Below are 16,930 nucleotides of genomic sequence, written 5' to 3'. Positions count from 1 at the left end.
TGACTATCTATTTTACAGTTGGTAGTATATATATGTCTGTGCTACTCTCTCGCTTCATCTGTTTCCCCTTCACCCCCCGCCCCCTCCCATACCTCGAGTTCTCCAGTCCATTCTCTGTATCTGCATCCTTGTTCTTGTCACTGAGTTTATCGGTACCATTTTTAGATTCCGTATATGTGAGTTAGCATGCAATATTTGTCCTTCTCTTTCTGACTTACTTCACTCTGTATGACAGACTGTAGTTCTATCCACCTCATTACATATAGCTCCATCTCATCCCTTTTTATAGCTGAGTAATATTCCGTTGTGTATGAATGCCACATCTTCTTTATCCATTCATTTGTTGATGGGCATTTCAGTTGCTTCCATGTCCTGGCTATTGTAAATAGTGCTGCAATAAACATGATGGTACAAGTTTCTTTTGGGATTATGGTTTTCTCTGGGTATATGCCCAGTAGAGGAATTACTGGATCATATGGTAATTCTATTTGTAGTTTTTTAAGGAACCTCCAAATTGTTTTCCATAGTGGCTGTACCAACTTACAGTCCCACCAATAGTGCAGGAGAGTTCCCTTTTCTCCACACCCTCTCCAACATTTCTTGTTTCCAGATTTTGTAATGATGGCCATTCTGATTGGTGTGAGGTGATACCTCATTGTGGCTTTGACTTGCATTTCTCTGATGATGAGTGATGTTGAGCATCTTTTCATGTGTTTGTTGGCCATCTGTATGTCTTCTTTGGAGAAATGTCTGTTTAGGTCTTCTGCCCATTTGTGGATTGGGTTATTTGCTTTTTTGGTATGAAGCTGCATGTGCTGTTTGTATATTTTGGAGGTTAATCCTTTGTCCGTTGTTTCATAGGCAATTATTTTTTCCCATTCTGAGGGTTGCCTTTTAGTCTTGTTTATGGTTTGTTTCACTGTGCAAAAGCTTTTAAGTTTCATGAGGTCCAATTTGTTTATTCTTGATTTTATTTCCATGATTCTAGGAGGTGGGTCAAAAAGGATCTTGCTTTGATGCATGTCATAGAGTGTTCTGCCTATGTTTTCCTCTAGGAGTTTTATAGTGTCTGGCCTTCCATGTAGGTCTTTAATCCATTTGCAGTTTATTTTTGTGTATGGTGTTAGGAAGTGTTCTAATTTCATTCTTTTACATGTTGCTGTCCAATTTTCCCAGCACCACTTATTGAAGAGGCTGTCTTTTTTCCATTGTATACTCGTGCCTCCTTTGTCAAAGATAAGGTGCCCATTTGTGTTTGGGCTTACTTCTGAGTTCTCTATTCTATTCCATTGGTCTTCCTTTCTATTTTTGTGCCAGTACCATACTGTCTTGATCACTATGGCCTTGTAGTATAGTTTGAAGTCAGGAAGCCTGATTCCACCCACTCCATTTTTCCTTCTCAAGATTGCTTTGGCTATTCGGGGTCTTTTGCGTTTCCATACAAATCGTAAGATTTCTTGCTCTAGTTCTGTGAAAATTGCCATTGGTAATTTGATCGGGATTGCATTGAATCTGTAAATTGCTTTGGGTAGTACAGTCATTTTCACGATGTTGATTCTTCCAATCCAGGAACATGGTATGTCCCTCCATCTGTTTGTGTCGTCTTTGATTTCTTTCATCAATGTCTTAATGTTTTCTGCATACAGATCTTTTGCCTCCTTAGGCAGGTTTATTCCTAGGTATTTTATTCTTTTGGTTGCAATGGTGAATGGGAGAGTTTCCTTAATTTCTCTTTCTGCTCTTCCGTTGTTAGTGTATAGGAATGCAAGAGATTTCTGTGCATTCATTTTGTATCCTGCTACTTTACTAAACTCATCAATTAGTGCTAGTAGTTTTCTGGTAGAGTCTTTAGGGTTTTCTATATATAATATCATGTCATCTGCAAAGAGTGACAATTTGACTTCTTTTCCAATTTGGATTCCTTTTATTTCTTTTTCTTCTCTGATTGCTGTGGCTAAAACTTCCAAAACTATGTTGAATAATAGTGGTGAGAGTGGACATCCTTGTCTTGTTCCTGTTCTTAGAGGGAATTCTTCCAGTTTTTCCCCATTGAGAATGATGTTGGCTTTTGGTTTCTCATATATGGCTTTTATTATATTGAGGTAATTTCCTTCTATGCCCATTTTCTGGAGAGCTTTTATCATAAATGGATGTTGAACTTTGTCAAAAGCTTTTTCTGCATCTATTGAGATGATCATATGGTTTTTATCCTTCAAGTTGTTGATATGATGTATCACGTTGATTGATTAGTGTATATTGAAGAATCCTTGCATCCCAGGGATAAACCCCACTTGATCATGGTGGATGATTTTTTTAATGTGCTGTTGGAGTCTGTTAGCTAGTATTTTGTTGAGGATTTTTGCATCTATATTCATCAGTGATATTGGTCTGTAGTTTTCTTTTTTTGTGACATCTTTGCCTGGTTTTGGTATCAGGGTGATGGTAGCCTCATAGAATGAGTTTGGGAGTGTTCCGCCTTCTGCAATATTTTGGAAGAGTTTGAGAAGGATAGGTGTTAGCTCTTCTCAAAATGTTTGATAGAATTTGCCCGTGAACCCATCTGGTCCTGGGCTTTTGTGTGTTGGGAGACTTTTAATCACTGCCTCAATTTCCATACTTGTGATTGGTCTGTTCATGGTTTCTATTTCTTCCTGGTTCAGTCTTGGAAGATTGTATTTTTCTAAGAATGTATCCATTTCTTCCAGGTTATCCAATTGATTGGCATATAGTTGCTTGTAGTAGTCTCTCATGATGTTTTGTATTTCTGAGGTGTCCGTTGTGACTTCTCCTTTTTCATTTCTAATTCTGTTGATTTGCATCTTCTCCCTTTTTTTCTTGATGAGTCTGGCTAATGGTTTATCAATTTTGTTAATCTTCTCAAAGAACCAGCTTTTAGTTTTATTTATTTTTGCTATGGTTTCCTTCCTTTCTTTTTCATTTTTTTCTGCTCTGATCTTTATGATTTCTCTCCTTCTGCTCACTTTGGGGTTTCTTTGTTCTTCTTTCTCTAGTTGTTTTAGGTGTAAGGTTAGGTTGTTTATTCAATCATTTTCTTGTTTCTTAAGGTAGGACTGTATTGCTATAAACGTCCCTCTTAGAACTGCTTTTGCTGCATCCCATAGGTTTTGGGTTGTTGTGTTTTCGTTGTCATTTGTTTCTAGATATTTTTTGATTTCCTCTTTGATTTCTTTAGTGATTCCTTGGTTGTTTAAGAGTGAATTGTTTAGCCTCCATGTGTTTGTATTTTTTGCAGTTTTTTTCTTGTAATTGATATCTAGTCTCATGGCGTTGTGGTCTGAGAAGATGCTTGATATGATTTCAATTTTCTTGAATTTGCTGAGGTTTGATTTGTGACCTAAGATGTGATCTATCCTGGAAAATGTTCCGTGTGCACTTGAGAAGAACGTGTAGTCCGTCGTTTTTGGATGGAATGTCCTATAAATATCAATTAAGTCGAGATGGTCTAATGTGTCATTTAAAGCTTGTGTGTCTTTATTGATTTTCTGTTTGGATGATCTGTCCATTGATGTAAGTGGGGTGTTCAAGTCTCCCACTATTATTGTGTTCCTGTCGATGTCCCCTTTTATAGCTGTTAGCATTTGCCTTATGTATTGAGGTGCTCCTATATTGGGGGCATAATATTTACCATTGTGATATGCTCTTCTTGAATGGATCCCTTGATGATTATGTAGTGTCCTTCCTTGTCTCTTGTAATAGTCTTTACTTTCAAGTCTAATTTGTCTGATATGAGTATTGCTACTCCAGCTTTCTTTTGACTTCCATTTGCATGGAATATCTTTTTCCATCCCTTTACTTTCAGTCTATATGTATCCCTTGGTCTGAAGTGGGTTTCTTGTAAGCAGCATATAGAAGGGTCTTGTTTTTGTATCCATTCAGCCAGTCTGTGTCTTTTGGTTGGAGCATTTAATCCATTGACATTTAAAGTGATTATTGACATGTGTGTTCCAATTACCATTTTCTTAATTGTTTTGGGTTTGTATTTGTAGGTGTTTTCCTTTTCTTGTGTTTGCTACTTAGAGAAGTTCCTTTAGCACTTGTTGTAAGGCTGGTTTGGTGGTGCTGAATTCTCTTAACTTTTGCTTGTCTGAAAAGCTTTTGATTTCTCCCTCAAATCTGAATGAAATTCTTGCTGGGTAGAGTATTCTTGGCTGTAGGTTTCTCTCTTTCAGGACTTTGAGTATATCCTGCCATTCCCTTCTGGCCTGCAGAGTTTCTGTAGAAAGGTCAGCTGTTATCCTTATGGGTTTTCCCTTATATGTTGTTTGTTGCTTTTCTCTTGCTGCTTTTAATATTTTTTCTTTGTGTTTAATTGTTGTTAGTTTGATTAATATGTGTCTTGGTGTATTTCTCCTTGGGTTTATTCTGTATGGGACTCTCTGTGCTTCTTGGACTTGGTTAATTATTTCCCTTCCCATGTTAGGGAAGTTTTCCACTATAACCTCTTCAAATATTTTCTCAGACCCTTTCTTGTTTTCTTCTTCTTCTGGGATGCCTATAATTCGAATGTTGGTACGCTTAATGTTATCACTGAGGTCTCTGAGACTGTCCTCTATTCTTTTTATTCTTTTTTCTTTTTCCTGCTCTGTGGCGTTTATTTCCCCCATTCTATCTTCCAACTCACTTATTTGTTTTTCTGCCTCAGTCATTCTGCTGGTTATAGCATCTAGAGTATTTTTAATTTCAGTTATTTTGTTATCCATTGCTATTTGTTTTTCTGAGTTCTTATGAACTGTTTCTTGTACTTTATTTTGTTATCGAGATTTTGTATCATTTTTACTATCATTACTCTAAATTCCTTTTCAGGCATTTTTCCTATTTCCTCCTCATTTATTTGGTCTTGTGGGGTTTTTTTTCTGTTCCTTTGCCTGCATGGTGTTTCTTTGTTTCCTCATGGTTGTCCAAACTTTTGGGGTTGCTTGTCAAATCCTAAGATGGATATGTTTTCTTCCGCCTTATTTCCACTCCCTTTCAGCCTTAATAATCCAACCTGGGTACAAGGGGATTTTGAATTATATAGGCTTCTTTAACATCTTCTTATAACCATTGTCTTTACCCTGAGGATGGCTACAAGCAAGAAAAGAGGTGACCGGTTCTTAAAAATCCCTTGAGGTTCACATTGCTTTACCACAACAGAGATGAACACACATTCCATCTGTGACCTTGGGTAAATTATTTAACTTCCTATTACTCAGTCTCTTCAGCTGGCACGTGGCAGATACTCAATCCCCGGCCGTGCTCTTTCCTACTGATGGGAAGACAACAGGACTCATCTGCCCTAGAAAGAATAATACTTTTTGAAAACCCCATTGATCACCTTTGGAGGATGGTAGGGCATTAATTCATTCTAAAAATTGGTGTATAAATGGAAGAAATCATTTTTCCTGCTTTTCCTACATGAAATGTATTTCAAAGTAACCACGTAGTTAAGGAGAGAAATTTCTCCTTTATAAAAAATACACGACATTAAATGTAAATTAAATTATGCAATTAGAATATTAACATTTTGCAAGTCTTGATGAAATAATGGACCTAGACAATGATTACCAATAGCTGCTAAAAACCACTAGGTAAAAAGCCAATGGGAAACTGCTAGGTTTTTAATATTCACATTTACTAATTTTGCCCTGGATTTACACAAGAGGTTTTTAGTTCAGGGGCCGGTTTCTTTTTTTTATACTCACAGCAAGATCAACAGCCAGAGTAACATTGCAACGTTGTTTCCTCATGCTTGGCACCCACCCCACCCCTCACCAGAGCACCTCTTGAGAGCTCTGTAGGCAAGATACAGAGAAATATGAATTTCCTCTGTTTATGAAGGACAAAGACACCACTTTCCTCCCATTACCTTCTGAAAGTGTCCTTGGAAATCAGATGGAAGAGATTCTTACCCAAACCCTTTGGTAGGAAAATAAATCTCTGAGGGAAAAGATAAGCCCAGTGTGTTCACTTTTACAAATCAGAGATGTTTCCAAGGCCCTGGGCCTCTTACCACCAGTGTTAGGTGAATCTCTTCGGAATGCTCTCACTATCTGGAAGTCAATTTATGACTTCAAAGCTGGATCTTAGGGCTCCCCTGGTGGCACACTGGTTTAGAATCCACCTACCAATGCGGGGGACATGGGTTCAAGCCCTGGTCCAGGAAGATCCCACATGCCATGGAGCCCATGCACCACAACTCCTGTGCTCTAGAGCCTGGGGGGCCACAGCTATTGAGCTCACATACCACAACTAGTGAAGCCCATGTGCCTAGAGCCCATGCTCTGCAACAAGAGAAGCCGCCGCAATGAGAAGCCTGCACACTGCAGCAAAGAGTAGCCCCTGCTTTCCACAACTAGAGAAAGCCCTGGTGCAGCAATGAAGACCCAACGCAGCCAATAAATAAATAAATAAATATATTTTAAAAAAATTTAAAAAAATCCTTACCTGAGATGCAGGTAAGGAAACAAATTTCAGTGAAATTTCCTCAGAATTTGTGCAGAAATATATTTTCCTCTACAATGTCATAAAACTTTAGAATAATGGATCAGGATAATATCGTCTAAACCTCTGATCACTTATATCATCAAAAAAACCCAGATAACCAGACATTATATGCTTCATGATGTGATATAATAGAAAACGCACAGTACCACCTTCAAAGTATTCTTGTTAAATCATTCACCTGCATCTTAGCAAGCCTTCAGAACCAACTGCCAGTTTATAAGAGATAAAAAACAGAACATGAGGCTTCCCTGGTGGCTCAGTGGTTAAGAATTCACCTGCCAATGCAGGGAACATGGGTTCAAGCCCTGGTCCAGGAACATATCACATGTTGCAGAGCAACTAAGCCTGTGTACCACAACTACTGAGCCTGTGCTTTAGAGCCCATGAGCCACAATTACTGAGCCCATGAGCCGCAACTACTGAAGCTCTCGCGCCTAGAGTCCGTACTCCGCAACAAGAGAAGGCATCACAATAAGAAGCCCACACACTGCAACGGAGAGTAGCCCCTGCTCTCCACAACTACAGAAGGCCCCCCGCAGCAACGAAGACCAATGCAGCCAATAAATTTTAAAAATAATTAATTTTTTTAAAAAGGAAGAAACAGAACACGTTAGGCAATGCCACCAGGATGCAATCAGCCAAATCCAGAATCTGGGAAATTCTATGGGATAAATTACTTATTTTCTACAATAAGTAAATAGCAAGAAAATAGGGGGCAAGAGAGGGGAAATTTAGAAATTTAAAATGCCCTAAAAGACCCAGCAACCAACCAATTGGTATAAATAGAACTTGTTTAGATCCTGATTTAAATATATCAACTGAAAAAAAAATTTGTGGACTATCAGAGAAATTTGAACACTGAATATTAGATGATATTAATGAATTAATGTTAAGGTATGATAAAGGTATTGTTCTGTGTTTAAAATAGAGTTTTCTAGAGTTTTTATCTCAGATGAAAATTTGGAAATATTTACAGATGAAGTGATACGATAATTGGGATTTGCTTTAAAATAAGGGATGGAGATTCAGAGGGAATGGGGAAGCACAGAAGAAAGAAGACAGGCCCTGACAGCCAGATAATCATTGAAGCTGGGCCATATGTGTACCTTGGGGTTCATTGTCCTATTCTCTCTGCTTTTATGTAGGATGAAGATGCCCATGATAGAAAGGCGTTTGCTTACTGTATTTTTTTTTTAATGAGTTCTAAGAGGATAGGGACCTTATATTTTCCTCTTTCTGTATTAGTTTCTCTAGAGCTGCCATAACCAAGGACCACAAACTGGGGGTTTAAACAACAGAAATGTATTTTCTCACTGTTCTGGAGGCTGAAAGTCCAAGATCAAGGTGTTAGCAGGTTCTGTTCCTTCTAAGGGCCATGAGGGGAGGATCTGTTCCAGGCCTCTCCTTGGTTCATCAGTGGTCATTTTCTCCCAGTGTCTTCACATCATCTTCCCTTTGTGTCAATGTCTGTATACAAATCTTCCTTTTCTCATAAGCACACCAGTCATATTGGATTGGGGCCCACCCTAATGACCTCTTTCAACTCAATTACCTCTGTAAAGTAATTTTGACTCAAAACATAGTCCCATTCTGAGGCACTGAGAATTTGAACTTCAGTCTATGAATGGCGGGGCGGGGCACAATTCAGCCCATGACACTGACCTAGCCCCAGCCCCTGGCACTGTGACTGGAAAATAGAGGGGCTCTAATAACTGGTTTTCGAATGAATCAATGACTGTTAGAAGATGGCAGTGGGCAGTGAGACCCTGCTGCCTGAATTCTCCCCTTTCCGCAATGTCTTCTTGCTGTAAGTTTTAATGATGGGGGTCCTTTCCATCTAGCCTGGGGCCTGAGTTTGTGGCTGTGGGGGTATAGTTAGCAGGAAAACCATGCAAGGAAGATTAGCATAGGGTTATGTTTTACGGCCACCACAGTCTGGCAGGCTCCATCATCTGGTCTGATTTATTTGGAACACGGTTTTGGTAAGAAGCAAGACAGTCAGACAAGACTGAGTACATTGCCCCAGGCAAGGTTTAAGGGGCCTGACAATTGCCTGCATTCCCCAGACTTGGTGCTTTCTGCAATCATAATTGCCCACTTAACCTCAAATTAATGAGTACTCAGAACCCATGCCCTCAAAGGTGAAGGGGAGACACGGGCTATCGCTAACAGACTGGAGTTCCACTGAAGTGTTTAAAAGCCAATGAGGTCTCTTTAATTCAGCTGTGCACATTAATAGCTAAAACGAAGCAAGAGCATATCTGCAATAAAAATGTACAATAAAATCCTTTCAGTCTCAAATACATTTAACTACTTAACGATGGATCCATTTATTCCTTTGATTTTTGCCTATGATGTAAAGGAATAAAAGAAAATTAACTAATTCAAAGTCATTGAATATATGACCTATTTTAAAATCATGTTTACAGCCTTGAAATCAGGCGATTACAGCAATATTAAAGCACTTAGGGTAAATACTGTTTTGCCAGATATTTCTTCCCTTTCCTTTTCATTTCTGGCTTGCAAATTGTAAAAAAGCATTTCAATTCTTTAAGATAATTTTTCCCCAATTATAAATTATTCGTGTTCACTGAAGAAAATTTTGAAGGCACAGAAAAGCATGAAGAAAACATTTAATCCTACCCTCAGAGAGACCTAGGGTTAAAGTTTCAGTGTATTTTCTTCCAGTTGTTCATTTAAACATTTATTTTCTATGTCATATTTCCATTCCTATTTGGCATTATACCAAGTCTTTTCCCCATACCATTAGAATTCCTTGTAAATATCATTTTTTTCTCTTTATTTATTTCTTTGTTGAGGTATTTCTTATATTCAACAAGTACACAAATTGTAGGTGTACAGATTGATGAACTTTCACATATGTATAGACCCACATAACCATCATCCAGATCTCTATATAAAACATTTCCAACACTTCTGAAGGCTCCTTTTTGCCCTCTCCAATTTTGCCTATTCTTTTTTTTTTTAATTGAAGTATAGTTGATTTACAATGTTGTGTTAGTTTCAGGTATACAGCAAAGAGATTCAGTTATATATACATACTTCTTCAGATTCAATTTTGCCTATTTTTTTTTCTTTTCATCTTTATTGGAGTATAATAGCTTTACATTGTTGTGCCAGTTTCTGCTGTACATCAAAGCGAATCAGCTGTATCTATCATATCCCCTCCCTCTTGAGCCTCCCTCCCACACTCTCTAGGTCATCACCAATCATTGAGTTGATCTCCCTGTGTTATGCAGTTGCTTCCCACTAGCTATCTATTTTACATTTGGGAGTGTATATATGTCAATACTACTCTTTCACTTTGTCTCAACTTCTCCTTCCCCCTCTCCCCGTGTCCTCAAGTCCATTCTCTACGTCTGCATCTTTATTCTTGTCCTGTCACTGGGTTCATCAGTACCATTTTTTTAGATTCCATATAAATGAGTTAGCATACAGTATTGGTTCTCCTCTTTCTGGCTTACTTTGCTCTGTATGACAGGCTCTAGGTCCATCCACCTCACTACAAATAACTCAGTTTCATTCTTTTTTTATGGCTGAGTACTATTCCATTGTATAAATGCCACATCTTTATCCATTCCCACTAGCTATCTATTTTACAATTGGTAGTGTATATACATCTATGCTACTCTCTCACTTCGTCCCAGCTTCCCCTTTGCCCCCCTCCCCCAACCCCATGTCCTTCAGTCCATTCTCTGCACCTCCATCCTATTCTTGCCCTGTCACTGGGTTCATCAGTACCATTTTTTTAGATTCCGTTTATATGAGTTAGCATACAGTATTTTATATATTTATTTTTAAAACTCTTATTGGTATATAATTGCTTTACACTGTTGTGCTAGGCTTTTAAGTGTTAGTCATTCTCCTCGGTATATAGTGGTTTCTCATTGTGGTTTTAATATACCTCTTCCTGGTGTCTAAGGGTGCTGAGCACTTTTTCAATTTGGATACCTTTTTTGTGAAGTGCCTGTTCAGATATTTTGGCTATTTTTCTATTTGCTTGCCTGCTTTTTTCTTATTTATTTGTAGGAATTCTTTAAGTAGCCGGTGATCTTGACTAGAAGGGGTTACTTATATTTAAGAACTAACTAAAACTTCAGAGAGAATGGGCTTTATTATAGAGTGATGGGAGTCTCCTGGGGGTTACTCTCAAAGGTTTCCAGAAGTTTCTAGAAGCCTTTTCTTTGGATCATTCAGACTCCTCAGAAGAGACTCCATCAATGAAGGAGGAACCCAACCAAGAAATAGATAAAAGGAATGGGGAAACCAGGCGGTCAAGGGATTAATGGAATCAAAGAATATGGTGACATAAATGGTGGGAGTTGGGAATCCCTCAACCCAAATAAGGTAATAAAAGGTGGGAAGGTTAGGTGAAAAATTAGGGTAAGAGATGTAATAAGTGTGTGGTTACTTGTGTTGTGGAGACAGGGCAGCGGAGAGGGTGATGGGTCTCACAGTTCAGTGTCTGCTGCTCACTTGATTTCACCTGTTGCCAGGCCTGCAGGTGGCCTCCAGCCACCACTGCATCCTGCACCCCTACATCTGGGCCTCAGTAGTTCCCAGGACCAACCACATAATTTACGGGGCCCATTGCAAAATGAAAACGTAGAGCCTCTTGTTCAAAATTTATTCAGAATTTCATGGGGGAAATGGGGAGATGTTGGTCAAAGGATACAAACTTTCAGTTATAAGATGAATATGTAGCTGGGATCTAAGGTACAGGATGGTGACTGTAGTTAACGATATTGAATTGTATACTGAGAGTTGCTGTGAGGATAGAGCTTTAATGCTCTCACCATAACAACAAGAAAATGGTAATGATGTGAGGTAAAGGATGTGTAAACCAACCTTCCCATGGTAAGCCTTTTGTAATATATAATGTATATATGTATACATTTGTGTATCAAGTCATCATATTGTACACCTTAAACCTACACAGTGTTATATGTCAATGATATCTCAACAAAGCTGAAAAAAAAAAAGGTAGCTGTGGTGGGAATAAGGAACCAAATCATATAAAGGTTGATGTGGTGAGAACACCAGATCTGATCTTTAAACTTTTATATCCAAATTCCTACTGAAGAAACATAGTCACCAAAAGGCCAGGCTTTAATAAGTATTTAAAATGTCCAGGCTAGCGAGAAAGTCTTTATGTCTGGACTTAAGAGAGTGAGTGAACATTTTCTTCGAATCCACTGAATGAGGGATTCACTCGCCGTAAAAACAAGAAAAGAGATTTTCAACACGGCAACAGCAGAACATTTGTTCTCAAGCTGCAAGAACACAAAACAGGCCCTTGCGGTACAATTTCTCAAGAGAACCACCTCCCCTTGCCCGTTTGAGGGAGGTGGCGTAGGATGGAGATGTTTAAGAGAAGCATCGACCTGGTGGTCCCTCTGGCCTGGAGGCAGCCCCCAACTCCCTAGCCCGTGGTTTTGAGGCCACCTAGAGGTGCCTGCTGGGGTTCTGGGTGAGCCCTTTTTCCTCTCAGTAGCCTGTCTCTGAACTTTCTTAAATCAAGTCTCTCTTCTTCCTCTTTCTGTTAATCTTTTTTTTTTTAATGTCTTCAGATTTCCCATCCATTGTTGTCTTTAATGTTCTTTGTCCTCCCGGGTGAACATATTCCTGGTTTATTTACTATAATTTAGCGGGATTTTAGAGGGAGCGGAGTTAAGTGCCTGAGATTGGTCTGCACTTAGGGCCCCTTGAAGAGGAATCCACAAAGAGGGGACAACAGCAAGCTCATAAGGGACTTTTGGTGACATGTTGAATCGCTCTGCTGGGCCAGCTCTGGCACCAGACTGTAGGGCTCCTATCCCAGCTCTGCAGTTCGCAGCTGCATGACCTGGGCATGTTACTGCTTCTCTTCACTCCTTGGTTTTCTTACCCATGCAACGGGGATATTGTAATAGTACTACTGATGCTGAGAGTGTGGCCTTTGTGCACTGCTGCCAAATCGAGTCTTGGAGACAGAATTTTGGGTGAAATAGAAAAGAAAAGCTTTATTGCTTTGCGAGGCAAAGAGGGACAAAGCAGGTTTGTGCCTCTCAAAATTGTGTGTCCCCAACCCAGGAGGATTTTTTTTTTTTACAAAGATATATGTCCATTTTTAAAAATTTATTTATTGGCTGTGTTGGGTCTTTTTGTTGCTGCTTACAGGCTTTTTCTAGTTGCGGAGAGCAGAGGGCTATTCTTCGTTGCAGTGCATGGGCTTCTTTTGTTGCAGACCACAGGCTCTACGCACGTGGGCTTCAGTGGTTGCGGCACATGCACTCAATAGTTGAGGCTTGCGGGCCCTAGGGTGCAGGCTCGGTTGTTGTGGTGCTCGAACCCATGTCCCCTGCATTGGCAGGTGGATTCTTAACCACTGCACCACCATGGAAGCCCTCAGCCAGGGAGGATTTGATAAGGGGTCTTATAGCAACGGTTGAAGGGGAGGGTTGCTGATAAGATTCAGATGTGTGCAGGGCCTGCACAACTCTACTCTGGTCTCAGGTGACTCTTCTTGATGATGCTCTGGTTCCTTTAATCTCACCTCAGGTGGCTTCTTGGCGGCTCCTCCCTTAATTAGCAACTGTTTGAATCTGCCCTTTGGAACTCAGAGTAGGTCACGGAGGCTGAAGTCTGCTCCCTACAAACAAGAAGTGGGGGACAGAAGGACTTCCGTGCTCTGGAGCCCCACAGGGTCCTGCTTGGTTTCACTACCTCCTAGTGTTGTTAACACAACACAGTGAATTAGTACCTGAAAACCCAAAAAAGTTTATTACTGAGATGAAGAAGGGGAGTCTCTGATTGTTGGAGCAAACAGCACCGGTGTGGGGTACTTCCCCAGAAGCGGGAACAGCCAACGGGCTTTGAAAAGACGGATGAGGGACTGCTTACAGCTTGGGGACACTTATTTTGCTTTTTGTAAATGCTGTTCACTTGGTGTGTGGTCAGGCCACTTGAGGTGGCTGTTCTCTTGCTCTCTGTACATCCCCTGCCCGATCAGCTCCTGCGTCACCTACTGACCTACTCATGGGACTCACCTTCCTACCTACGTGTCCCAGGCCCCAGCTAGTGAATATTCTTGTCAGAGGGGTGGTGAGGGGCAAGCCCCTCCACTGGTTTCCCCGGTAACTAATGAGCTCACCTGAGGTCGGTTCCCCTATGACTGGCAATCTCCCCTCCCCCTCAGGAGCAAAGGCTGCCTCCTCGTCCTGCCCACCGACTGCCCTGCCGCACACAGTGGGGTGTCGCTCTAGGCCTTGCTTCAGACGTGTAAACTCCCTATCCACTAATCCATGGATGTCTCCTTTGCTGACTCTGTGCTCTTTCTTCTGTCTTGAACCTGGGCAAGTAGAGGCCTTGCAGGTCTGCGGGGTGCAGCCCAACACTTGGTTTTCCAGGTTGACCTTGGCCCGGAAAGCGGAAGAACAAGCCACGACTTCCTTATCTGAACTGTTTGTTGAACCACCCACTTCCCGCTCCCCACTTCCGTTTGGGCTTCTGGGGTCCAGGCCTGCAGGTCTGGAGGGTCCAGATCTGACCCCAACCTTCCCAGAAGTTCAGTTGCTGAGGAAGGCTGTCAGCGACTGGGATCCCACTGGTACGAGGGGCACGTGTGCTGACCAAGGCTCTTTTGGTTACTAGTGACAGAAACCCAGATATTATAAGGTAAATTAAAGTTTTGGCTAAAGTAAATAATCCATGACGAGGCAGGACGGAGCAGGCCTCAGAGACCGCAGCAATGCATTCTCTCTCCATTCATGTCTCAGCTTCTGCCTGTGTGTGACTCATTCCCTCACACTAGTGTGTGCACCAGGGGCCGCGGCCACTAGAGCTTCAGGATTTGAGCCAGGCAACTGCTCCACTGTCTTCTACACCATTGTGCTTATGGCTTTGTGAGGTTATCTATAGTGTTCTCAGACCTAGAGGCACATGCATGCATGGGGGCTAGTGTTTCATTTTCAAAGACAAAAGGTGACTCTGTAACACATGTGAGAGTGTTCTTATCTCCTTGGACCTTGAGTGACAATAAGCAAAAAGTGAATGACTTCAGCAGGGAAAACCAGGGTACAGCAGAACACCGTCTACTTGGACTTTTGATCTTAGTCCACTCGGGCTGGCTTTGAAACGAGCTGCGTAATTCACGAGCGTTGGAAAAATTCTGGAGCAGAGGTGATTTTCTGTACTGCACCTGAGTAAACAAAGGTTCATGATGGCATCCTTGTTTCTCCTTCTTAAAAGGGATACTCATACGTCTAGATTCATATTTTCCCTGACACAAGAGCGACAATATTATTCTGATGCTGTTGAGAGAAGAGGTAAAATTCTTAGATCATTGGAAGAAATAACATACACTCCAGAAAGAAAAGAAACCAAGAAACGCAAGATTCTGAGGAAGTGAATGGAAATAAAACTGGAATCAAAATATTGTTGACTAGAACAAAAAGGTAGCAGAGAAGAAAGAAAGCGAAGATCCACGGTAGTACCCGAGAAACACCACTGAATGAGAATCTAAAAGATCTCCTGGGAAACAAACATGGGATAGACACATAGATAGACAGACAGATATGGATTAATGAATCCAAGTATGACCAAGGCGCCTTCCTAGAGGGCATAGAGTTGAGTGACTATTATTGCAGACCCACTCACAGATGTCCACAGCTGCTGACTTACAGAAAGACAAGTGGCCTGCCTTAAAAGAGACCAGAAAGTTATTTTATTTTATTTATTTTATTTTATTTTTGCAGCTGAACCACGTGGCACACGGGATCCTAGTTCCCCAATCAGGGATCGAAACTGTGCCCCCTGCAGTGGAAGCACAAATTCTTAGACTGGAATTCTTAGTCTAGTGGAAGCACTAGACTGCCAGGGAAGTCCCTAGAAAGAATTTTTAATATTTGTAAATTATTAGGCAGGAGATTGAAGGCCTAAGGATATGCATGATATTGTTGCTAGTTCTTGCAAGCTGTCTATGGGATTTTGGGAGAGAAATTGAGGGCAGGAATGGTTTTCTACCAGATGGTATGAGAGCATTTGGCATTCTGGACCTTCACAGAAAGGGCTGGAATGAGGCATTTCTAACTAGAGAGAAAATGAATTGCAAAAAGATAGGGAAGAACAGGCTTGCTCAGAGACTAGCTGACCTGCTCAGGAGGATTCTAAATTAAAGTGTATTAATTTTTTTTTAAATAAAGAGATGTGCAAAGATGAAAACAAAAATGATTTAAAAGTCTACTGTGCAGAATGAATCTTTAATATTAAACAACAAATAGATAAAATAACATGCACTTGGGAGAAAAGTTCAGATAGTACCTGAGAGGTTTTATACAAAATATGGATGAAGATAGAGGGGGAAAAAAACAAGTATGACATGGAAAGAAGACTAACTTAGTGGGCAAGAGGTTTGCAATGATTTTCATGAGGAAAGCAGCTGAGCAACAAAATGCTTATGGCCTCAGTTTCCCCAATGTGCAGGGAATGGCCAATAAGGTACATTCACAGTTTTAATTAACTAAAAATGGTATGCTGAAATTCAAGACTAGAATATGATGGAAGAGGGAATCCCTAGGATGCAGGACTTTCTAGAAAAGACCTAGGTAAACCTAGGAGGTCCTTGGCTATCCAAAATGAAGATGATTATTTCCCAGGCTCTCTTTCAACTAGATATGGCCGTGCAATTAAGTTATGACCAGTGAAATAAAAGCAAAAGTGATGTCTGAACTTTCTTGGGTGTTCACATTAAAGGAAAGAGCATGCCCTCCCCTTCCTTCCTTTCTGTTTTCCTACTGGCTCAAATGAAGATGTGAGAGCAGGAGCCGGCATGCCCATCCTAATCTGTGAGACAGAAGCTGTGGGTTAAGAGTGCCAGAGCAACAGGAGAGAAAGGCGTGGAGCCCCTGATATTAAGAAGCTGCCATAACAACCAGAAGTGCTTACCCAGCTTTCATGTAAGAGAGAAATAAACTTTGATTTTGCTTAAGCTGATGTTTTAGACCCCTTTTAACAGCTGCCTGTATAGTATAATGTACAAGAGTTCAACCAGGTAGGCTAAATGGTTTCAATGGATCAAATGTTTCTGACCTTCAAAAGAAGGAAGAAGGCATAAACAAACCCCAAACTGGTGAGTCTGATGACAATCTTGGGTCATTTTTCTAGAGTGGATTAATAAAAGGATGTTGGTGAGTCACTTAAAAAGGTGGCAGAGATTGCTAGGCTCGAATATGATGGTACCAAGAATTAGTCTTGTTGAACTTGTCTTAGTTTCACTCTTTTGAGACGGTTGTTATAGCAGTAGGTCAGTAAAATGTGTGCCTGTAGTAAGGCTACTGACAAGAACACACATGGCAGCATGCAGACTTGTTCAGGGTATGAGAACAACTAGTTGGATGAAAAACCAGTTGAACAATCATACCCAGTG

The sequence above is a fragment of the Hippopotamus amphibius genome, chromosome 11 (genome assembly GCF_030028045.1).
Source record: "Hippopotamus amphibius kiboko isolate mHipAmp2 chromosome 11, mHipAmp2.hap2, whole genome shotgun sequence".
Lineage (NCBI taxonomy): Eukaryota > Metazoa > Chordata > Mammalia > Artiodactyla > Hippopotamidae > Hippopotamus > Hippopotamus amphibius.
Note: the sequence above shows the minus strand (reverse complement) of the source record.